The sequence below is a fragment of the Rattus norvegicus genome, chromosome 10 (assembly GCF_021556685.1).
Source record: "Rattus norvegicus strain SHRSP/BbbUtx chromosome 10, alternate assembly SHRSP_T2T, whole genome shotgun sequence".
Taxonomy (NCBI): Eukaryota; Metazoa; Chordata; class Mammalia; order Rodentia; family Muridae; genus Rattus; species Rattus norvegicus.
Genome location: NC_141543.1, coordinates 86,596,780 through 86,621,396, shown reverse-complemented (window position 1 = coordinate 86,621,396; position 24,617 = coordinate 86,596,780). Strand labels below are relative to the sequence as shown.

At 39.8% G+C, this 24,617-nt stretch overlaps 1 protein-coding gene and 1 non-coding gene across 28 annotated transcripts in view; both read right to left on the bottom strand.

The window, feature by feature from the left end:
- The window catches only part of Spop (speckle type BTB/POZ protein), an 81,166-nt gene extending 57,576 nt beyond the window's left edge, over nucleotides 1-23,590 (bottom strand). For 4 of the 27 annotated variants that reach the window (XM_087570731.1, XM_087570730.1, XM_087570718.1 and 1 more), the window contains exons 1-2: nucleotides 23,308-23,590; nucleotides 1,899-1,995 (exon numbers count right to left, since the gene is read on the bottom strand). The gene's annotated coding sequence lies outside the window, so the exon portion shown is untranslated. 27 annotated transcript variants of the gene reach the window in all.
- LOC120095411 (small nucleolar RNA SNORA4) lies at nucleotides 737-880 on the bottom strand. The gene has a single exon (XR_015632484.1). It is a non-coding gene; the product is annotated as a small nucleolar RNA SNORA4 (small nucleolar RNA).
- Nucleotides 23,591-24,617: the final 1,027 nt, after the last annotated feature.

The following is a 24,617-nucleotide window of genomic DNA, read 5'->3' as shown; positions in this document are numbered from 1 at the left end:
CTGCACACATGCAGTACACATACATACACTCGGGCACACATATACATACATGCATAAAACAAATAGATTTAGCCAGGCAGTGGTAATGTATACCTTTAATCCCAGCACTTGGGAGGCAGAGGCAAGTGGATCCCTGTGAGTCTGAGGCCAGCCTGGTCTACAAAGCCATTTCTAGGACAGCCAGGGCTGTTACAGAGAGAAACCCTGTCTTGAAAAGAAAGAAGAAGGGGGCTGGAGAGACGGCTTAGCAGTTAAGAGCACCGACTGCTCTTCCAGAGGTCCTGAGTTCAATTCCCAGCAAACCACATGGTGGCTCACAACCATCTGTAAAGAGATCCAATGCCCTCTTCCAGTGTGTCTGAAGTCAGCTACAGTGTACTTATATATAATAAATGAATAAATCTTAAAAAAAAAAAGAAGGAACAAACAAAAAAAGAAACAAAGAAGATTTAAAATAAAATTGGGTTTTTAATATCATAAAAAGATCTAACCATAAGCTACTTAAGGACGTAGACAGCATAATATCCATTGAACTCAAGGATAATCTTTTCTGTTACAATTTTACACTTTTTTGGTATACAGTTCTGTGAATTCTGACAAATACCTATAGTCAGGTCACCCCAACAAAGGCGCAAACAATATGTAAATTGTGGAACAACCACCTAAGCGCTAACTAAAAGCATTTATTTCAGGAGCAATTTTTCTTTTCTTTTCTTTTTTTTTTTTGTTTTTACTCAATGTAGGCCACAATATAGTAATGAACCATACTAAGTGGTATGGTCCACTGTGGAGTGTGCTCTTACTCATTCTGCCAAATAGCCTGAATTGAGTAGCAATTTTTCTTAACCAAGTTTGAAGCAGATAAAACAGGATCTAGATTTAGACAGAGCCAAGCATGGTAACACACACCTTTAATACTAGCCCTCAGCAGGCAGATCTCGGAGTTCTGGGCCACCCGGATTTACATAGGGAGTTCCAGACTAGCCAAGGCATCATAGTAAGACCCTGCCCCAAAATTTATATTAATTAAATAAAAATGTAGGTGAGTATTTAATGAAAACAGGGAAATGGTCCATTCTCTACTTCTAATCCTGTCTCTAAGTCAGTCCAAACTACCCCCTGACCACCCTTTCTGAGTTGCAAGCTTGCCTATCTCTTCATAACTCTAACTTCCTGCTACTCACAGTTCTCTACTCTTCCACTTATACATCCAGTGTTCAAGTCAGACCTGATGGTGCACATCTTTAATCCCAGCAGTCAGAAACAGAGGCAAGAAGATCTCTGTTAATTCAGTCAGGTCTATTGAGATCTTGTCTCAGTAAAACAAAAATGAAACCCACACAAACTAAAAACACAGGAGCCAGCCTTCACTCTCCACTTTATTCTTCACCTCTACCTCAACACCCCGCCTCCCAATTCTAGTCAATAGTATCTTAGAACTAAATCCCAAACTAATGTTTTTCTTGATCACATCTGTCCAGGACACCAATATACTAGAAATTATTTTAAGTGCAATACTATACTAACAGTAAGCCCACTTTTGTTATTGCATCTTCAAAGGCTTTTTTTATACTTAGAAGGCTTTTCCCTCATCTTTGCAAATACCTACCGTAGTCTTCCCAAGGAAAATTAAATGCTTCCTCCTGACTCTCAATGTGTAGATCTCTTGCTGTTGTAATTATTATTATTCTTTCCCACTAGACTGAGACTCCCTGGAGAGCACTTGCTATGCTGCATTAACCTTAGTAAGTCTAGTGTCTAGGCGCAGGTGTAGTGCTCAGCAAATTGTAGATGCTGAATAAATGAAGTAAATGAAAAAGGAACAAGTGTGTGCATCATGACTCAGGTAAGTCAGCCTCTAGGCCACTGACTTTCATTGGCTAAGATTTCAGGCTTACCATGTAGTAGTGATCTTTTGATTGTTACAGCAAGAGTATTAGTTACAAAATCTCGGGCAAGTTACTTAAAAACCTTTCTGTGCCTCAGACTCTTCACCTGTAAAATACAGATGAGAATACCTTAGTAGAGAGTTATGAACATTGAATGAGTTAAATGTGTAAAATGTCTAGTGCAATGTTTGACACTTGTGCTCAAATATTTCTGTAATTATTTTTAACACTACTATGTCTCTAGGAGGGAAAGAACCAAACAGAGAAATGTTCTCTATCACAGAAAAAAATACACTTTGAAATACACTTTGACATACACTGGCAAAATGCCAGCCTAGTTTCTCTGTCATTCCCTGTGAATTTAATTCCTAGGAAAGTGCTCCTAGAAGAGAAATAAAGTAAGTCACTAATTAGCTTTTAGCATTATGTACTTTAAAGAGAAAGAGTTTTTGTGTTGCTTTGTTTTCCAAGACAGGGCTTCTCTGTGTAACTTTGGCTGTCCTGGAACTCACTCTGTAGACCAGGCTAGCCTCAAACTCAAAGATCCTTATCTCTCTGCCTTAAGTGCTGGGATTAAAGACATGCACCATCACTGCCCAGCTGAAAGCTCTTAAGTTTAAAAATAACTATTATCTGTACTCCATTTTTTAAAATATGAATTAAAAATAAATACTAAATAAAATTAAATTACTTAACATTTTACTTTCTTTTTTTTTTTTTTTTTGGATTTATTTATGATATATAGGTACACTGTAGCTGTCCTCAGACACACCAGAAGAGGGCATCAGATCCCATTACACATGGTTGTGAGCACCATGTGGTTGCTGGGAATTGAACTCAAGACCTCTGGAAGAGCAGTCAGTGCTCTTAACCTCTGAGCCATCGCTCCAGCCCAACATTTTACTTTCAAACATACTAACATAATGTTTCCTAAAGACTTACATCCAAAATTATCTCCTCTATGAAATAATTTACATAGCTTTGATATGCATTAAAGATACCATGAGAGTGAATAAAGTAGGAAGCAGCATGAGTAAATTAAAAACAATTCCCTGTGACCTGCTCCCATCCTCTTGCTGTTTGTCCTTAGCCATAAGACACTTAAATGAAAATCTCTGGACCAGCAAGATAGCTCAGTGGGTAAATTCACCTGTCACCAAATCTGAGGAACTAAGTTAGAACCCTGGAACCTACACAGTACAAGGACAGAATTCCCACAACTTGTCCTCTAACCTACCTTTCTCAGACACACACGCAAAATAAATAATATTAAAAAAATTTCTAAATGACATTTGAAAATAAAAGATGAGAAGAACCAAGTGCATGGAGTAGTACTGTGCCTAAGCCAGAAATGTGTACCAAACTGAATGCAGACCAGTTATTTAATATACCTCTTTATTCTTGGAAAGTTCTGTAATAATTTCACTGTCAAAAAAAAGCTAAACTCTTTTTTTTTTTTTTGGTTCTTTTTTTCGGAGCTGGGGACCGAACCCAGGGCCTTGCGCTTCCTAGGCAAGCGCTCTACCACTGAGCTAAATCCCCAACCCCAAAGCTAAACTCTTTAATTTTACAAAAGAGTAAGATCCACAATAGTAGCAATATGCTTATCAAACTATAGAGCAAAATAAATATTTGTTGTTGGGAAGTTCACTCTTAAAGTAATTTACACATAAATAACCCTTAATCTGTTTTTCTTGTAAAAAGTGACTATACGATTTCTAGTTTGTTTAAAATTGGGCCAGGACTGTCAACTTTATCTTATATTTCTATACTATACAACTTAAACTACACTAAAAATAAGAGCAGTCCTCTGAGATACAGCACAGCTCTCATAAAGTCTTTCAACTGCATCACAAATAAACTCTCTTCTCCAACCAGCTGACTGTGGCCTCTGTCAGCTCACTCACCTGCCTTTCTCAAATTGATTCACGGCACTCTAAAAGCTAAAAACATTCCTCTTCCTCTTATCAGAATATTGCTTTTCTAGATCCAGGTCAAGTTCTACCTTGCCACCCCAGTTCACTCTGAATTCCTATCATACTTACTGTAAACGAAATGCTATTTAGAACTCAGGAGCTAACAATTAACTGGAAAGCCCAAAACTGTAATTCTTCTATAATATCTTACTTAAATCTTACATACCCCCTTTTTACACATCTGAGTGTTTATCTGCGTATATATGCATGCACTACGGTATGCCTGCTGCCAGGGAGGCAGAAGAGGGTGCCAGAGCCCCTGGAATTAAAGTTACGAACAGCTGTAAGTTGCCATGTGGGTGTTGGGAATGAAAACCCAGGTCTTTGCAAGAGGAGCAAATGTTCTTAACGGCTGAGCCATCTTTCCAGTCTCACACATATCCTTTTGATAGAAAATGACACCCTGGATAAGTGCTTAGGAAAAAATAAAAAACTGGGGCTGGAGAGATGGCTCGGCAGTGAGCCTTGGCAACAGGCACCTTTATCTACTGAGCCATAGAATGGGTCCCATTGCACATGCTTTCACAAAATAATGTCTCTTAAGAAGTCAATCCTCGGAGATCAGCATATAAAGATTTACACACAAGGATGTCTATGACAGTATAATTTATTGATAAAACTAGGAAAGAATGTTTAGTTAATAAAGAGTTATGTATTCAGGAACTAGGATATAACTCAGTGAACTATTTGGCTAGCATGCACAAAGTCCTGTGTTCTATTCTGAGAGTCACATAAACCAGACATGATTGCATGTGCCTGCACTCCCAGAACTTGAGAGTTCGAGGCAAAAGAATCAGAAGTTCAAAGTTATTGCTGGTTACCCAGCAAGTTCCAAGCCAGTTCACAGTATATGAGACCCTACCTCAAAAATACAAAACAACTCAACTTAAGAAAAAAAAAAAACAAACCAAAAACCAAACAAGCAAACAAAACCACTATAGCTAACATATTATGGATCTACACAATGATGCTACCATTCATTTGTTTGTGGTTTGTCTGTGTGTGTGTTTGTGTGTAGTGCATGCACCTGAATGTGTGCATATGTGGAGGCCATAGGAGGTTGTCAGGTCTTTTTCTCTGTCATTCTTTGCTTCATTTCCTTCAGACTATGTCTGCCATTGATTCAGAAGATCACTGTTTTCCCTCGGGTGACAGGCTAGTGAGTTCCCAAGATCCACCTGTCTTCACTTCCCAATGCGGGGTTACACACATATTACAGCCATTGACACTTTTTATGAGTTCTGGGGATTTGAACTCAGATCCTCATGCTTACACAGGAAACTATTCCTACAAAACCATCTCCTCAGCACTATTTTTGTTTTCATTTGAGATATGACCTCATGTGACCCAGGCTAGCCTTAAGGTTCCTGTATGGCTAATGCTGGTTTGAACGCATAATCCTCCTACCCCTCCTACCTATAATCTCAAATGTTGAGCTTACAAGAGTGTGCCATTATACTCTGCTTCCCATGGAATTACTTTAAGAAATCGTGTTTTCTTTTCACCAGCATAGAAAAGATCATTTTTTTTTGAGATTTTTATTTTGTGTGTAGGAGTGGTTTTGCCTGGCATGTACATGCAGTGCCCATGGAAGCCAAAAGAGGGCATTGGATCCCCTGAGGCTGGAGTTACAGTTTTGAGCAATCATGTGGGTGCTGTCAATTGAACCAGGTCCTCTAAAAGAATAGCCAGTGTTCTTAACAGCTGAAGCCATTTCTCTAGCCCCAATATAGTGAATTTCTAAGGCACTTTTTTTTTTTTTAGATAGAGTTTCACTATGTAGCTCTAAATGGCCTCTTACTCACAGAAATCAGTCTCCCTCTGCCTTCCAAGTCCTAGAATTACAGGTGTGTGCCAACACACCTAACTATAGAGGCGAAATTTAAAAAATAATTTATAAAGCCTCTTTACATAAATATATAATACATACACATGGATATTTAAAGAATGCACAATAAGAGACAATGTTGGGCTTGTGAGATGGCTCACTGGGTTAAAAACTTGATGATCTCAGTCTCTAAAAAAAGAAGAGGAGGACTAGAGAGATAGCTTTGTGGTTATGAGTGTATACTGCTCTTCCAGAGGACCTGAATTTGATTCCCAGTCCCAAAGTCAACATGCTCCTGTCAATTGCCTGTAACTCAAGCTCCAGTGGGACCCAATGCCTCTGGCCACTGAGATTAACGGCATTCCTGTGAACAAACCCAGACACACAAGTCCTACTTATTCTACTGTTCCTTCTGTTCTTACTGTGAGACTAGAGAAAGAAAAGCACTCAGAAGCTGTGGACCAACTAGCCTAGAACACACAGAGTGACAGAAACAAGACAGACAGACCCTGCCTCAACAAAGTAGAGACAAGACCTGACTGAGAACTGTCCTGTAACCTCTACACACCCCAGTGGCACGTGGCCTTCACATACTTGCACTTTACACAAACAGTAACAAATAGTTTAGAAAAATGAAAATGCCAACTGTGGTTAATTTCATGGACTGAATGTTAAAGTGATTTTTTTCCACTTTTACTTTTTTTTTTTGTGAGTTATAACAAGAAAAGGAGAATGCTTTTATTACAAGAAAGTAGTATTTTAAAAAAATTATTTGAGGACTAGTGTATGAATTCACCACACCATCTACTATCACCCTACTTAAGGATGATACAGTAGCTCATGAAGAGTAGTAATCACTAACAGTATATCAGAGTCGGTTAAACTAAATCCTCAGCTCCTTTCTTGCCCGCCTCCCATGCAGTCCAGTCTTGCTTTGAACTTACTATGTAGCCAAGAATGCCCTTGAGCTCCCAATCTGTTTGTTCCTACACCACACTCATGGGCATAAATCACCACATCCCATTTATGTGGTGCTGCAGATCAAGCCCAGAGCTTGGCATGCCAGGCAAACACTGCCAACTAAGGTACACACCCAGCTCTCCATTGTATTTCCAGATGTTTCCAAAATAATTTAGAGTCATTTTCACTGAAGGAAGTTTTTCACCTCTGCAGAATTTATTTCCATAAACAGGATGAATGACCATGAGTCAAGTCAAATTCCAAAGGTAACCATCACTGCCACCCCAGTGCTTCGGCATCTCTGATGAACAGATGTGAGTACTGGAGTACACCAAGGCCATCATGCACTGTGCCTTTGTGTTGACAGGGTTTTAACTTCCTCAGCTTTCATAGCCATTCCATTTTAAATGCTAATCTGTATGACCATATTTTTTAAAAGAAAAAATACTAATTGTATTTTCATGTGTGTCTAAATGTATACATACATGTATATGTATTTGTATATACCTATGTACACGCAAAGGTCAAAGAGGGAGTTGGATCCCTCAGAACTGGAGTTACAGGTGTCTGTGGGATGCCTAACTTGTTATATAGGAACTGAGATCTGAACTCCAGTTCTCAGGATTGTGCTTCAAGTCCTCTTAACCACTGAACCATCTCTCCTGTCCCTATTCCCACATTTTACTTTTGGGACTTTCTTCATTCCTCAGATACTAACTTTTGAAGAATCAAGATGAAGAAAAAAAGCTTGAAAGCTACAAGGGGAAGAATAGTTATGGTGACCAAATGGAAGCACATTATACAAAAAGCAGCCAAGGACACACAACAGACACCCTAACACAACAAAATTGGCTGTAGCTGTTACCATTTTCATAAACTTTAGTGAATCATTTTTACACAAATGAAATTTTTTCATAGAAATGGACCGTTTTGAACTTCATCTGCCCTTCCAACTCAGTGCAAAACAAACCCACCTGCCTGCTACTAAATGTTAATACATCTAAACCAACCACTTCCCAAACAACTCCTTCTGACTGGTTTATAACTGCTAACAGACTCGCCGTTCATCTAAGCTTGACATTCCAAAGCCATCTTCAATTCCTTGTCCAGTATTCACCTCTACTGACTATGCTCCCACAGGTCCTCAGATCTCCAACCTACTTTCTGTTCTATCCAGCCAACATCATCCTGATTCGCACCACCACCACACTCCTTGTTCAGATAACTGCGAGAGGCTAACTAGTTCCCATGCTCCAAGATCTTCATCCATCAAATTTATCTCCTGTAAGATGTCATTTAGACATTGTAAAGACCATCAATAAGCATATGGTATACAAATGTATTACCTTAGTGTCTGATTTCACTTGAAGCTCCACTCATATATCTGCCTACTTAACGTATTTATACTTCGCCTCATTCACATCCCAAATTTGACATATCTAAAACTGAACTCCTGATTTCTAATCTTCCATCTAAATTCCACACCTACTCCCATTCCTCTTTATCTCAACTCAGTAAGTGACACCTCTACCCATCCAGTTTCTTGAGCCAGAAACCTGGAATCATTCATGACATTTCCTTTCCCTCAACCCCCACATTCAATCTATAATTAAATGGATTCCTTCTTTGACATACTTCTCAAACACAGTCACTTCTCTCCCTCTTCTCTGCCACAGTCCTACCTGCAAAGATTCCTACTTAGTGGTATAGGCATAGCCCAGGAATTAAAACTCTTGCAGGGTCCCTGGATGTGCTATGCTAGCAAACAGTACTAGAAGAACTAGACTTCATTAGCTTCACTTCTACTTTGTCTCTCGCTCACTTAATTCTAGCTATGTTGGCTTCCTTGCTGAATCTTTGAACACACAGACACAAACATGCCTCATAGCTTTTGCCTCTGCTCTTGTCTCTTTGACCTCCGACAGACACTTTCTTAAATGTTATCTATACAGAGGATTCAAGAACCCCTAAGTAGACCTAGGATTATAACCCAATATTCCTTATCCCTTCTCCATCTCCACAGTTTTTCTCCTGGCATCTTCAGCCTAAATTTCCCTTTCCCTTCTCTGCCAATCAGAGTTCTATACTTTTTGATTCCTAGGATCTATATGGTGAAAGGAGAGAACAATTTCCTCCGAACTACCCTCTGACCTCCACACACACATGTGCAAACAAATAAATAAATAAAAATTTACTTAAATTTCCTAATGTTTGAAAAATGTTAAAGTGGCATGTTATTAAAATAGTTTATACCAAGATTATCACATAGTTGAAAGAAAATCTAGCTGAAAAGCTTAAGGCCTTCAACTCTGGTGTTTGAAAATGTTAATTCCTAGCACATTTTTTTAGTCAAGAAATCTAAAATATTTTATGTACTTTTAAAATGTAGCATTCCTTTTGACAATCCTGTTAAGCAACTCAAAGTGACTACCCTAGCAATCCAGTAAGACTACCCCATGATGCACTTGTATCTCTTCCTAAGGCTGAAGTTCAAAGTATGGTGTGCAGATAGATATATGGCAGAGCCCTTTCAAAAGGTCTTCAAAGTCATAACTGTTTCAATATTAATCATAAGTTGTTTAGGTTTATGTTGACATTTGTTCTGATTACACAAAGTAATAATGAGTAGAAACTGTTGCACCTAGCATAAGGTAAGGTAAATCAGTCCTAATTTTGAAATGTTATCCACTGATAACTTCGAAAAAAGTCAACTGCACTAAGAATGTTTCTCCTGTTCTGTTGAGACAGGATCTCATGCAGCCCAGGTCTAACCTTCAACTAAACTCTAGATCCTCTTCCTCAACTCCCCAAATGTGAGGATTACAGATGTGGGCTTGGCTCAAGAATGTTCTTGATGAAGTAATAAAAATAAAACCATGAATATTTTGTGAACAGAAAAAGGAGGTATACAGAAAGCACTTCTCAGCAGCCTCAAGCGCAATGGTTTCGAGGAAAAGCACTTGTGACTGAGTTTTGAGCTCAACTAGCTTCTTTTCAATGAAACACTACTTTTTCTTGGAAAAAGAACAAACTAGTTATTCAGACATAAATACATAGCAGAGATTTTCTTGAAAATGAAGTGAGTCTGTCACATTAAGGAAAACAACTGACAGTATTTGTTGCCAATGATAAAATCTGAACATTTAATGAAAAAAAAAAAAAACCTTACAATTTTGGGTAATTGTAGCTGCTTGACAATTTCTTTTTTCATGAAAAGAATGGTAATCATAACTAAAGTGTTTTTTGAAAATGATGTTTTAGACATTTAGAAGCTCTGCTGAACTCAGTGAGTCAATAATTTTCTAAAGGACCAGTGCCTGAGACTATTGGTAAAATCCATTCAACTGTCCACTTGTTCCAGCTACTCAGGAAGACAGAAGGATCTCCTGAAAGAGTTTGGAGCCAGCTTGGGCAACATAAGGAGATTCAATCTCTTTAAATAAATAGCTTATTCAAATATAGGACATATCAACATATGTCAATAACAGTTACAGCAATATAATTTCAGATCAACAGTGCAAACTAACTTACAAAAAAATTAATGTTTGTCAGTTTTATTATAATATCAAATATATGTGATTATCTGAAATGACTATAAAATAAAATACCTCTTCCTTTTCTAACTGTCCTTTGAGACTATACTTCCTTCCTGCATTTCAACAAAAATAATCTATCACGTCAGATTGAATATAGAAGCAAAGAGCCAGGAGCATGGCTCAGTTGGTAAAAATACTTGGCAGGAAGCCCTGACAACCCTGTAATCCTTGCACTGCGATGGGGAGGTGGGAGAATCTCCCAGTAGAATCACTCACAGGCTCAGAAACTGGCTAAACTGAGATATGCAACAACTGCAGAAACGAGAGAGGCTCTTCCTCTAAAACAAGGTAGAAGGCAAGAAATGACTTCTGAAAGTTATCCTCTGATCCTTTCATACTCACAGTGGTACATATGTGCTCATTCTCTCTCTTCCTCTCCCTCCCTCCCTCCCTCCCTCCCTCCCTCCATCCTCCACCCCCAACTTTCTCACAGAGCACACGCATAATAATAAAAGGATATAGAATGTTAGGAGTGTTCATACCTTTAATCCCAGGACTCAGGAGGCAGAGGCAGGCAGATCTGGTCCACATACCGAGTTCCAGGACAGCCACAGATTAAGTAAAAAGACTGTCTCAAAAAGAAACATGCTTTTAATCTCAACACTCAGGAGGCAGAGGTAAGCAGATGTCTGAGTTAGAGGCTAGCTTGATCTACAGAATGGGTTCTAAAATAGCCAAAGCTAAATAGAGAAACCCTGTCTTGAAAAACCAAACAAACAAACAAGAATATAGAACCAGATGTAAAAATTTAGCTTATCTGTCTTCTACTAAGCTAGACATTGAAGAGATTTACAACCAAACTTAGTAATTTTTCAAGTTTTTGGGGGGTTTTTTTTGGTTGGCTGTTGGTTTTGCTTTTTTGAGACAGTTTCTCTGTGTAGCCCTGGCTATCCTGGAACTCACTCTGCAGACCAGGCTGGCCTTGAACTCAGAGATCTGCTGCCTCTTGCCTCCTAAGTCCTGGGATTAAAGGTATGAACACTCCTAAATTCTATATCCTTTTATTATTTAATCCCTAATGCTGGGATTAAAGGTGTGTACCACCACCACTTGCTCAACTTTTTTTTTTTTTTGGAGCTGGGGACCGAACCCAAGACCTTGCGTTTGCTAGGCAAGCGCTCTACCGCTGAGCTAAATCCTACCCTTGCTCAACTTTTTAAAAATACTTTTAGTTTAATACAAGATGAGGACTTTGGTTTGTTCATGTATTTTGAGAAAAAGTCTTACTATATAGTCCTGGCTGGCTTAGAACTTACTATTACTACATAGACCAAGTTGACCTCAAATTCAAGAGATCCACCTGCCTGAGTGCTGGGATTAAAGGTATTCTTCCCCATGCCTGATGACATGACTTTATTCTTAAAGTAAAAAAAATTCTTAAAACTTTTTTCTTGATGTTTTCTTTTTCAGTATATTATATGTATTTAGAGTGTGCATGCCATAGTATACAAAATGAAGGTTGGAGGACAACCTGTAGGAATCAGTTCTCTTCCTCCACCATGGTGGTGGCAAGCACCTTGACCTGCTGAGCCATCTCTCCAATCCTGTATTCTAAGTTCTAATTTAGTAATGACCAATAGGTGCAACCTCATTGGAAAAAACAAATTAAAAAAAAAACAAACCCTCACAACACTAAGAACGTTAAGATTGTAAGGAATCCTAAAATTCATCATTACTCAAAGAAAATCCTGTTTCTAATTCCAGCCATTCCCCAAATTTCTTTTTATATCAAACTTCCCCTTCCCCATAAACAACTGGAGTTGAACCTGGGGCACATATGTGGCCCATGGGAAATCAAGCCTTAGCCTGACCAAATCAGACCTCCCTTAGGAATCTGAATTACCCTTCATGGAAACTGAAGTCTATTTACAGAGCAGCAAAGTCTACTGTTCTTACTGTTGGGAGTCCATGCAACTGTTCTGGCTCCAGGACGTTCTGAGGTCTAGTTGTTTAGCTTCCCTTGTGCTATACAGCTGCTATATATCTTTTTGATAATCTCTTTGTTTAAGTAGGTTCCATTTCCTTATTATCAGGGCTTTAACACTACTGGGCAGGGTGACTCATACTTGTAATCCATCATTTAGGAAGTTGAGTCAAGAGGATTGCCACAAATTGGAAGCCAATCTGAGATAAACTGAAATCATGTCTCCAAAATAACAACTGGGGGGGGGGGGAGGGGGAGAGGGAGAGGGAGGGAGGGAGGGGGAGAGGGGGAGAGGGAGAGAGAGAGAGAGAGAGAGAGAGAGAGAGAGAGGAGAGAAGTCTTTAATACCATCAGGTTCAATACCAAAACTGTTTTATTGATGTCTTTATATAACCATAACAGGTCACCTTTTCTATATAAAAATAAAAACCACACAAACAAAACAAAGGTGAGTTGAAATTATAGACTCATTCAAAAGTTATTAGTTTTCCCCCTTTTAGAGGTCATGATATAGCACACAATATATTTCAATGGCAAATGACTGCATTAAAATGTACCAAACAGGGCTGGAGAGATGGCTCAGTGGTTAAGAGCACTGACTGCTCTTCCGGAGGTCCTGAGTTCAAGTCCCAGCAACCACATGGTGGCTCACAACCATCTGTAATGAGATCTGATGCCCTCTTCTGGTATGTCTTAAAAAAAAAAAAGAATTAAAAAAAAATCTACCAAACAACCAAACAGGGTTTTTCAAGGAACTTGATGAACATAAAAAAAAAAAAAGAGAGAGACACTGAGCCTTGCTTATCAGACAAGAACAATTATTGTAAGTCTCTGATAAAAATAGCCTTACAGGGCTGGAGAGATGGCTCAGTGGTTAGGAGCACTGTCTGTTCTTCCAGAGATCCTAAGTTCAATTCCCAGCAACCACATGGTGGCTCACATGAGATCTGATGCCCTCTTCTGGTGTGTCTGAAGTCAGTGGCAGTGTATTCACATACATACATATAATAAATAAAATCTTAAAAAAAAAAAGGGGGGGGGTTGGGGATTTAGCTCAGTGGTAGAGCGCTTGCCTAGCAAGCGCAAGGCCCTGGGTTCAGTCCCCAGGTCTGAAAAAAGAAAAGAAAAAAAAAAAAAAAAGAAAAAAAAAAAGGAAAACATACAATAATAGCACAAGACAGGCCAACCAGCCAATGGCACAGCACAAGACAGGCCAACCACATAAAGACAATAGAGAGAAAACCCTCGTATATGCAGACAAACACAAATGACATTTTAACAAGAATAGGGAACAAATGGATTATCCAAAACATGGGGTTGGGTCGTTGAGTTATCCCATGGAAAAGTAGATCCCTGTTTTAAGGCTTTCTTATAGAAAAAGAGTTTAATCTTTCCCACACTGAATATCAAAATAAATTGCTGGTAGAGACCTATATGTAAAAAGAAAAACTATAAACATATATGAGAAAATAAGACTTAATTATTACCCTAACATAAAGGAATTCCTTCTGTAAAGCAAACACACCCAAAGAGCAGACGAAATTAAAACCAAACAAACAAACAAACAAAAAGAGGTTTAATGGCATATGACTGCAAGCCTCACAATAGGGAAGCAGAAACTTCACAAGTTTGAGGACAGACTAGGTTACACAAACATCGAAAGGACAGCAAAATTGGTCTGATTGTTAGAGTTTATCCTGGTCATGAAGACTGACACTTGTAATCTAGACTCTAACACTTGACAGACTAAGGAAGGAGGATCATAAGTTTCAAGCCAGCCCGGCTACAAAGTGTCCCAAAAACAAACCTTGAGGACTGGAGAAATGGCTCAGCAGTTAAGAGCACATACTACTGTTCCAGAGAACCAGAGTTCGGTTCCCACATTAGGTATCAAAAACACCAGTAACTCCAGCACCAAGTGATCTGACTCCCTCTTTTGGTCTGCATGGCCACCCACATACACATAACACACAGACATAAACACATAAACAAACAAACAAAACATAATGAATTTTTAAAAAATTAAAGATAAATAAAACTTAAAATTCAACTTCAATAAAAGATAAAGCTAAAAAAAGAATTCAACAACACCTGTTAGGATGCCAGTACCAAGAAGAAAAAAAAGTGTTGGTAAGGATGTGGAGAACTTGGAACGTCTGTGTGGATAGGAATGTAAAATGGTACAGGCACCATGAAAAAATGGAACGAAGGATCTTGAAAAAAAATCAAAAATAGAATTACCATATGATCTAGGAATTCTAACTCTAGATCTATACACTAAAGAATTGAAATCGACTTTTAAAATCAAAGTTTGTATACCTATTATTCATAGCATTTCTAAGTTAGATTCTGAAAATCAATATAACAATGTCAGGCAAAGGGGCTGGAGAAATAAAAGGCTCAGCTGTTAATAGCACTGGTGGCTCTTCCAGAGACCCAGGGTTTGGATCCCAGGACCCCATGTCAATCCACAACTACCTCCTGTCATTTCTTCTTCAAGTGATCCAACACCCTATTCTGGCCTCTGTTGACACTAGTGCACACGCACACTTGTAGGCAAACACTCAAACTAAAAATAAATCTTTTTAATAAAAGACTTTTCTTTAAAAGCTGGGCGTGGCTTGGGCTTATAATCTCAGTGATGGGAAGACAGTTAAAAGCAGAAGCTTGCTGGCCAATCTATACCAATTACTAAGCTCCAGGCCAATAAGAGACATGTCTCAAAGAATTTGGTCAGTGTTCCAGGAATGATACCCAAAGTTGTCCTCTATCCTTTACACACATATATACACATAAAAAATGATTTTATATAACTGGGTGATAGCATATGGGTGGCATTATTTATACTTTTCTACGTTTAAAGTAGCTCATACTTAGGATTACTTATTATTTTGCGTTGATGATATGGGTGCATGTGGAGGCAAAGGTCAGCATCAGGTGTCTTCTTTCATCACTTCCCCTTGTGTTTTGAGACAGGTTCACTGAGTTCACTGGTTAGACTGTCAAGTCCCAGGAATATTCCTGTCTCTGCCTCCTGGCACTGGGTTATAAGTACAAGGTGCCATACTGGCTTTTAACAGGTTCTAGAGATCTCAACTCTGTTTACCAACTGAGTGTTCTCCAGCCCTTACTTTGTGTGTGTGTGTGTGTTTAAAGATTTATTTATTTATTCTATGTATGTGAATACACTGTCACTTTTTATGTTCTTAAGGCAGTATATCTCACTGCGTGGCCTTGTCTGCCCTAGACCTCCACACATAGACCAGACTGAGCTTGGACAGAGCAGTACTGTGCTGCCTCTCCCATCCAAGGACTGGAGCTACAGGTGTGCGCCATACGCACAGCTCACAATTTAAAATGCAAACCCAGCAGTACAAACAATGTTCGACATTGAAAAGCTTATTGTATTTATAGCAAGCTTCTATATGGCTGCCTTTTTATAAATATCAGGTAAAAGAATATATACATCTCAATTTAGGGAAATAAATAATTACAAGTACATTTTCCCTCTTACAAATAAAAAATCAGATCTAGAGACAGGAGAAATTAGAAGTTTTTTGAAAAATTGTATAAGCTCTCTGTGGTAGCTGGTGACGGCAGGAAATTGTATGCCAACAGCTTCTTAGAACAGTCAAGAATAATGCTCATGGTGTCCAGGAAGACTTACTATACATTTAATATCTACTCTTGCTATACATTTAATATCTACTCTTGTGATCTGTATCCAGCGCCAATAAAGCTACACGACCAGCTTTGCCATATACAGAGAACACCTTTGCAACTTATAGCTAATTCTGTGACAGTGTGACTATCATATCTAAGAGATGGCTCAGCTGGGAAAAGCACTTGCTGCAAAGCCTGACGACCTGAGTTTCATCCCTGAGACCCACACTTAGAAAAAGAGAACCAATTCTTGGAAGTTGTACATGTAACCTGGAATACACATTTACACACACACACACACACACACACACACACACACACTAGATTAGTTAATTCAAAAATACATAAAATATGACTATAGTAATAATAATGGCCCAAGTGTTCCTGTAATGGGAGCTTTATAAAAACAAAAGTGAAAGAAGGAACTGAATCCAATGTATTAGCAAATATGTCCACAGAGTCTTGCAGAGTAATTTCACCATGCCTGAAAACAAACACAAGAAACAGGTGTGCTTCCTCAAACACACAAGCAGAATGTAATGTGGAGCCAGTATTGTTATGAAACCAGACTGAGAATAAGTAACCTTGTAAATATGACAAGATGGTAAAGAGAACTTGGGAAATGGATTTCAGATAGGTATCAGAATATTGTTATTGTCTGGCTCTGAGGAACATGAAATTATCCAAAGTATTGCTGCATAGGAAGCATCTCATTAAACATTTTTTACTAATGCAAGAATTATTCTAGATTCTAAGACCAGCTACAAACTAGCCTTCATTAGTGTGACAGAGTTGCAAAAAGCACTCAGATGAGCAGACGTTTTTTCCTAAGTCTACAGTACACCAGTATCACAGGATGCAGCAATGTTCCAGACCCCGAGTTAAGACGACTGGGAATCAGAGGTCATGGTTTGGCTGAAATTTTTCCCTAATTAAGAACAATTTGTCTTGCTCCTTTTTAAAGATGAAAATCTAATAATAATGAAAAATATGTGCTGTAACAGCAGAATCTTACATAACATTTATGTAGAGAGATATATGTGGAAATTTTAAAAGAAATGCTTTAAATGTGGAAAGGAAAGCAATTACTTATACATATCCCCACAAAGACTTCTTTTATAAAATGTCAGAACACCACATGCTCCAAAAAGTCTGTGTGACAAACTCCCTATGTAGCTAATGGATGCCTTGAACTTCTGATCCTCCTGCTTTGACCTCCCAAGTTCTTGGATCAGAAATGTGGGCCAGCAAGCCCAGTTTAGGTGGTGCTAGAAATCTAATCCAGGGCTTCCTGCATGCTATGTAACCACTCTAAGAACTGAGCTGCATCCCAGCCCTCATTTCCTTATATTTCATCCCAGAAAAAAAAAAGCAACATTGCAACATTGCCCTCAAAGGCAGGGAGGACGGGGGTGGGGGAGCTCCAATATTCTCTATAGCCACCTTTATGTTCATGTGGGAGATAGTAATGCCGTCACTTGGGACACTACCATCTTTCACCAAAAAAAAAAAAAAAAAAAAAAAAAAAATTTCAAGACAAAAAAGTTGTAGATTCTAAGATCTAGATCTTAGCAATACCAGCAGCACAGAGAGTCAAACACTAAGTAACAGAAATAAAATAAAGGCATCTTTGTTTTTCATAATTTAGCTGCAGAGCCCCATAAAGGACATGAACAACCTAATTTACTGAAAGGGAAATTACAAAAAGGTAAAGTGTGGGGCTGGAGAGATGGCTCATTGGCTAAGAACACTGGCTGCTCCTCTAGAGGACCCAAGTTCAATTCCTAGCACCCACATAGCAGTTCATAACTGTTCAGGGGGCTTCTTCAAGCCTCCAAGAGCACTGTATTCACACAGTGCACAGACATACATACAGGCAAAACACTATACACATAAGATAAAAATAAGGGTAAAAATTTTAAAATAAGAAAAAGAAAGGCAAAGCAATGGCTGCACATTAAAAAAATACAGGAAAAAAAATACAGGCAGAAACTTCTTGTGCCACAAGCAAGAATGCACTCACATTGCTGAGCTGAGAGGCCTCCAGAGGCAAAACAGAGAACACCATGTGCACTGTAAAGAATGTTGTAACTGTTGGTAAGACACAGTACATTAAAATCCATGAGAGCAATATAATACTCACAGAAAGAAAAAGAAGCTAGTCATTTGCTACCAGTAAAGATGATGGCTATGGGGAGAACCCAAGGTAGAGGACTTCCTTGCCTCCCATGTTCCAGGTCTTTAACAAATCCCCAGGACTGTTGTCTGTAGTCTTTCTAAACTGCCTATTAATTATACCACCTCTTTACTCAGGAAATATTAAATGGAAAGAAAGATTCACCTCAGCCTTTTTTGGTAGAAACTGTAATTTACTCCTACCTAATAAGGGAAAGATTTTAGAAAATAAAAAAACTAGCCAAAGAAAAAGAATGGCAGAATTTTTAAACCATCACTTTACAACTACTTAACTGAGAAAAGTAAGGCCATCACATTAGGAGAAAGACTACTGGAAAAATAACAGTAGCCACAATGGGACCATTCTAAAGACTATCTGCTAATGATAGAAGGAGGACATTACACTGAAAAGTCTGAGTTTCATCACCTTAAGACATACAACTAAGTTGCATATCATTAGCAGAGGCTCTAGTGCTGTTCTCCTAACACTGATTTCCAGGAATCTAACCAAGCCTTTAGGTCTCAGTACCACCTTAGACCAATAAAAGAACAAATTATGAAACCAAAAAAACCCAGAAAATTGTAAGAGATGATGTACATTGGAACACAAATGGCCTGGTCTCTTCAAAGAGCAAAAGCCACTAATCCTGAGTAGTTTCAAACAGCTCTGAAACTAAAGAGACATGTCTGAAGCGGGGAAAAATACAAACAACGGGAGGTATAGTGGTACTCGCCTTTGATTCCAGGACTTGAGGGGCAGAGGCTGGTGGCTCTCTATGAGTTTGAGGCCAGCTTGGTCTAAACAGTGAACTCTAGACCAGCCAGGACTACATAGTAAGATTTTGTCTCAAATATAAAATAAAATTTAAAATTACTCAAATCGCCTTTTGACAAATACTATAAAAACAATTGAGTAAAACAATGTATTTCATCGAAAGGGTGAAGTATATTTGAACTATATAAAAGTTTGAATAGTATATATCCTAACATGTTTAGCACATATATATTTTATAATACAGCAAGTGTGAAGTTAATATGGTAGACAGAAGGGTAATAACTTACCTCTCTACTTTTCTGTATGTTTGAACTTTCAATAGTAGAAGAAAAGCAAACAACACACACCTCAGCATACACTTCCTCCCTCAGAAAGCCCTCCAAGCAAACTCTCTCAATCCTTCATCACATCTCAGAGAACATAAGCATAGTATTATTTACACTTTATTTTCTGACTCATTTCATAGTCAGTGCATCTTGTTAGACCACAATCTCCTTCAGGTACAGACATCTCTTCATTCATTCATTCATTCATTCATTCTTTTTTGTGGGGCTGGAGCTGGGAGAGGTAGGGGTCTCACTATGAAGTTCTAGCTGGCCTTAAACCCACATTGATCTGCCTGCTTCTGCCTCTTGAGTACTGAGATTAAAGGTGTGCTCCATCATACCCAGCCTTTTCTCTCTTTACAGCTCATAATAAGGTATTCTGCAGTCAGAAGACTGCTAAGGCCAACATTCTGCTGAGAAAATAGACACTTAGTAAAGTATCTTAGCTACTGAGTTATTTTTTCAACTCAACAAAAAGCAGCTCATTGGCCTTTGCTCATAGCTACCAAGATGATATCACAAAAGAACACATAAGCTTTTGGAGTTCCACACAAACCAGACTGAGAGTGAAGATGAGGAAACTGGAATTCAGGTCTCATAGGCCTTCCTGGAAATGCCATGGGTTTGTTGTTACCCAGGCTATGTCCCTATGCATCATTCTTTCATAGAAGAGTGTCCCCTAATACTCTCGAAGTACAAAACAGGCACAGAGTTTGTCCATAACTCCTCAGTGTAATGAAATTTATGAAACTATACAAGAGCTTAACAGAAAAGAGAAAACACTGCATAAGATTTTTAAGTCGGGGCTGGAGAGATGGCTCAGCGGTTAAGAGCACTGACTGCTCTTCCAGAGGTCCTGAGTTCAAATCCCAGCAACCACATGGTGGCTCACAACCATCTGTAATGAGATCTGATGGCCTCTTCTGGTGTGTCTGAGGACAGCTACAGTGTACCTATATACATAAAATAAATAAATTTTAAAAAAAAAGCAGATTTTTAAGTCATGAGTGTGGATTAGGAAACACAGATGAACTGTTGGCACCAACATAAATTGATAAACCTCTGTGGAGAACAACTCAGCAACACTGCCAACATTAAAAAGGCATATACCCATTGTTCTGGCACATTCACAAAAAAATCTAACCCAACAGACACCAGGACACACAAAAACATGAATTGTGGCTCTGCAATCCTAATGCTTACTAAGAACTAGTTGACTGATGGCATATCATACACAGTACAACCCTTGTCACTTTTTAAAAGGGAGATGCTACACGTACTATAAGAAATGACCACCAAGATAAACTGAGTGGAAAAGTATAAAGTATGCAAAGTATCTTAGCATTCGTGAAAAACAGACACCAAAGAATCTGTATGCGTTTGTGCTGTGCACACTCTGGAAGGAGGAGACACTGCCTTTGAGAAGGGTGACTTGATGGATGGGAGGAGAACCTTGGAATGGAAGGGTTTTCACTCCCACCGTGAATCTTTCGGATTGTTTTTGACATCTGTATTACCTTTTATTTTTAAACAAAATTCTGCACCGATATGAATTAACAACTTATTTTTAAGCCTAAAAGCGACTCATGCTTTTGTATCATGAAAAACTTAAATAAGGCTTCAGTGAATTCAGAGATAAAATGTTTCCAAATAACAACAAACATCCTAGATGAGGAAAGCCTAAGGGGAAGAGAGACAGGGATTACCTTATTAGCTTCACTTCTAGATTTTACAAGAGCATGATCCAGGCGAGGAGGCAGGCCACATAAAGTATCTCCAGCTACCATTCCAGCCACTCTAACAACTCTTTCAAGAGGTGTAGCCACTAAAATACCAAAGGACGCCAAGTGCCCTGGTCCTAAATGTGGAGCTAACACAGTAACTTATACTACTGGGGATTGGGGGTGGGGGTGGGCTGAGTATCCAGCTCTTTCCCAACAAGGATGATATATGTGCTCCCCACAACCCCTGTGCTGCTTCTGTCATCTCTTGGTTCCAAGTGCAACATGGCAACCGGAAACAGCACAATAGACAGCTGAACCACATAAAGCCCAGTGTTAAAAGAGGAAGTGGAAAGTATATACTTTAAAGCCCAAGAACATGAGGTTCTAGAGTTAAAAGGCCAACCAAAATATGTCTTGTGAGAATACCAAAGAAAGAACACAAAGGAAAGGGAATTTCAAAACAAGGCTGATTCATATCCCACTCCCAAGAGGCTGAGACATTAGGTTAGCCAGACAACTGAAAAACAGAAAATGCCCTTCCCTTTTCCATTCTCTCCACCCAACAACAATTTAGCTATTCATTTTCAATACAATTCAGCAAACTTTTTGCTAGTAGAAAGTGTTTATCTTTGGGACCAAATGTGGTGGTATATACCTAGCACTTGAGAGTCAGAGGGAGGTTGGGGATTTAGCTCAGTGGTAGAGCGCTTGCCTAGGAAGCGCAAGGCCCTGGGTTCGGTCCCCAGCTCCGAAAAAAAAAAGAACCAAAAAAAAAAAAAAAAAAAAAAAAGAGAGTCAGAGGTAGTGAATCAGTCCTGAGACCAGCTTGATCTTCATAGGGAATTCCTGGCCAGCCATGGCTACACAAGAACTTGACTGTGTCAAAAACAGACCTTTTTTCCCTCTATGGTAGAGCTAAGACAAAGTTTCTAAGAGGGATGGCACAGCAACAAACTAAAGAACCAAGTTTAGTCTGTCAGCTAAAACCTTGGGTCCTAAGTCACTGGAATATTTTTGTAAAGTTCCTCATTTTAATTTTTTGGAACTTGCCAGTATGAAAGAATTATCGCTCAAATTATTTGAAACTAATACTTCTGCACAAGTTGTTCAATTGTTTCTGATTGCCTCTCTTTTCATATAGTCACAGAATGTACAACTTAACTGTACAACTAAATGTAAAACACTATGGAAGAACTTTCTTTTTTCTTTCTTTCTTTTTTTTTTTTTTTGGAGCTGGGGACCGAACCCAATGGAAGAACTTTCATACACACACACACACACACACACACACACAAAGAACCAAACCAAATAGGTCGCACAAAGTAAAAGGGCTGAAATGAAGCTACTGATGTCTTGATTTCCGTTTTGTTACCTCAAGCCTTAAACTGTGTGACACTTATCCTTCCTTATCTACTCTGTAAAGGCAACTCAAAATTTTACTAAAGAAAAATTCCCACCTTAGTTTCTTTTTTATGGACCTTTTAACAAGTCCTTTTTTTTTTTTTTTTTTTTTTTTTTTTTTTTTTTTAAAGATTTATTTTATTATATATAAGTACACTGTAGCTGTCTTCAGACACACCAGAAGAGGGCATCGGATCTCTTTACAGATGGTTGTGAGCCACCATGTGGTTGCTGGGAATTGAACTCATGACCTCTGGAAGAACAGTCGGGTGTTCTTAACCACTGAGCCATCTCTCCAGCCCCAACAAGTCCTTTTTTTAACAAGACTATCAAAATCCCCTGCTAGAATAAACGAGTTGGACTTACTCCTATATTTAGGGGAAATTTGTAGTAAGGTTTCAGCATGACGACGGGAGTGGTGGAAAGGGAAGTAATTCTAGAACTAGAAGTTGCAGTTAGTTTCAAAAGAGGGGTCAGCGTGGGACACGTTGGCTCTAGGAGGCGTTGGTAGCCTGGGAGTCTCTAGGGCAACACCAGATGCAAATAGTGCTTTGTCCTTAAATCCCTCGCATAATTTAAATTCTCCCTCTCCGATCGGAGCGACAAGCTCACTATTGGGTGGCAAGTTTAGTGAAGAAGGCGGGCTCTTGGTCAAGGGGCTCTTTATCCCGCAGGTCCCTGCAAAACAGCAATGCGCATGCGTCCTGAGGCAGCGACCAGGCACCCGGAGCTCCTTCACATTCGAGCATGCGCAGTTTTCCATCTCGCCGCAGGCGACAGCTCACTATTTGGCAAGGGGGATGGGGTTGGGGCTATGATGGTGAGGGAGGCAGGAGACAGGGGGCGCGTTTGTGTTTTCAGAATGCTTGAGGTAGGAAGAACAGACCGCTGACTAGACTCTGGCTTCCTCAGGCCATGAAACCAACGTAGGATATGGGACAGAGAATAATACATTAGGGAAAGTGTGTGTTTGGGGGTTTAGTCACTTCTCAAGGAAAACCCCCGCAACCCGACAGGCCAACCCCCTTCTTCGACTCTTGAGGCACACACACACACACACACACACTCACCTGAGAACGGCGGCGACAGCTGCTGGTCCCTGTCCCCCTGCGCTCGCCTCATACTGCCCGCAACATCCGGGACCTGCGGGACCGCCGATATACAAATACACTCTTGGAGCGCGCACACACATACAAACACACACACACACACACACATACACACACACACACCACACACACCACACACACCACACACACACCACACACACACACACATACACACACATACACACCGACACACACCGGCCTGGGCGTCCTGTCGTCAGCACGTCGACGCAGCGAGCGCGTACCCGCCGGGCCCCACCCCGCGCGGCCTCCTCCCCCGGCTTCCCGCCCCGCCCCACCCCGCCTCGCCCCGCCCCGTCCGGCCCCGCCCCACCCCGCCCCGGTCAAGACTCTCCAGCTCCTCCTCCTTTAAGACTCCGCCTACCTTCCCCAGTGCGCAAGCGTCGCGAGGCGGTATCAGGGCCCGGGGATTTGAGCGGAAGGCGGGGCCAGAGTGGAAAGAGGCGGGAACTCGGAGGGGGTCGCGTGCAGCGCGCAAAAGTTCGCGCTGAGGTGCGAGGCCAGAATGAAGGAAGGCAGCTGAGATCCAGGGACCGGGTGGGTGGAGCAGCAACAGGCATTTCACAACTGAAACCTAGATGTGCAGTTTGTGGATTACAGATGACTTTGCTCTTACTTTCTTTTTTAGCCAACTCTCAGCTAAAAGACTTTTTAAAGAACTTTTTACTTGTGTTTTTGTTTTATTTAATTTTTTTTTTTTTGAGATAGGGTCTCGCTCTGTAGGATTGGCTGACCTGCCACTCTCTTTGTTGACAGGCTGGCCTTAAATTCAAAGAGATCCATGTCTAAGAAGCCTAGCCTGCAAATGCTAAAGTATTTTTCTAGGGTACACCTTTAACCTCAGAACTCAGGAGGCAGAGGCAGGAGGAGCTCTGTGAATTTAAGGCCAGCTTGGTCTTTATACTGAGTTCAAGGTCAGCCAGAGTTACAAGGTGATACTATGTCTCAAAAAGTAAATAAATTAGCATTTAAAATGATAACCAAAGAGCCATTCTTTCTGAGAAAGGCGGAAGGGGTGTGTGTGTGTGTGTGTGTGTGTGTGTGTGTGTGTGTGTGTGTGTCCCAATGGAGAGGAAGCTGATTCTGTGACAATTTCTTGGCAAAGCCATCTGGGTCCCCAGTCTGGTTCATGTCTTAGCTCCCATGGACCAAAAGTGATTCTAGAGTTGGGTAGAATTGCCTCAGAGCATGTTGGCCCTGGAAGAAAATGGTCATCTTTGTGTTGAAGTTGTGGGCAATGGGATATTTGTTAT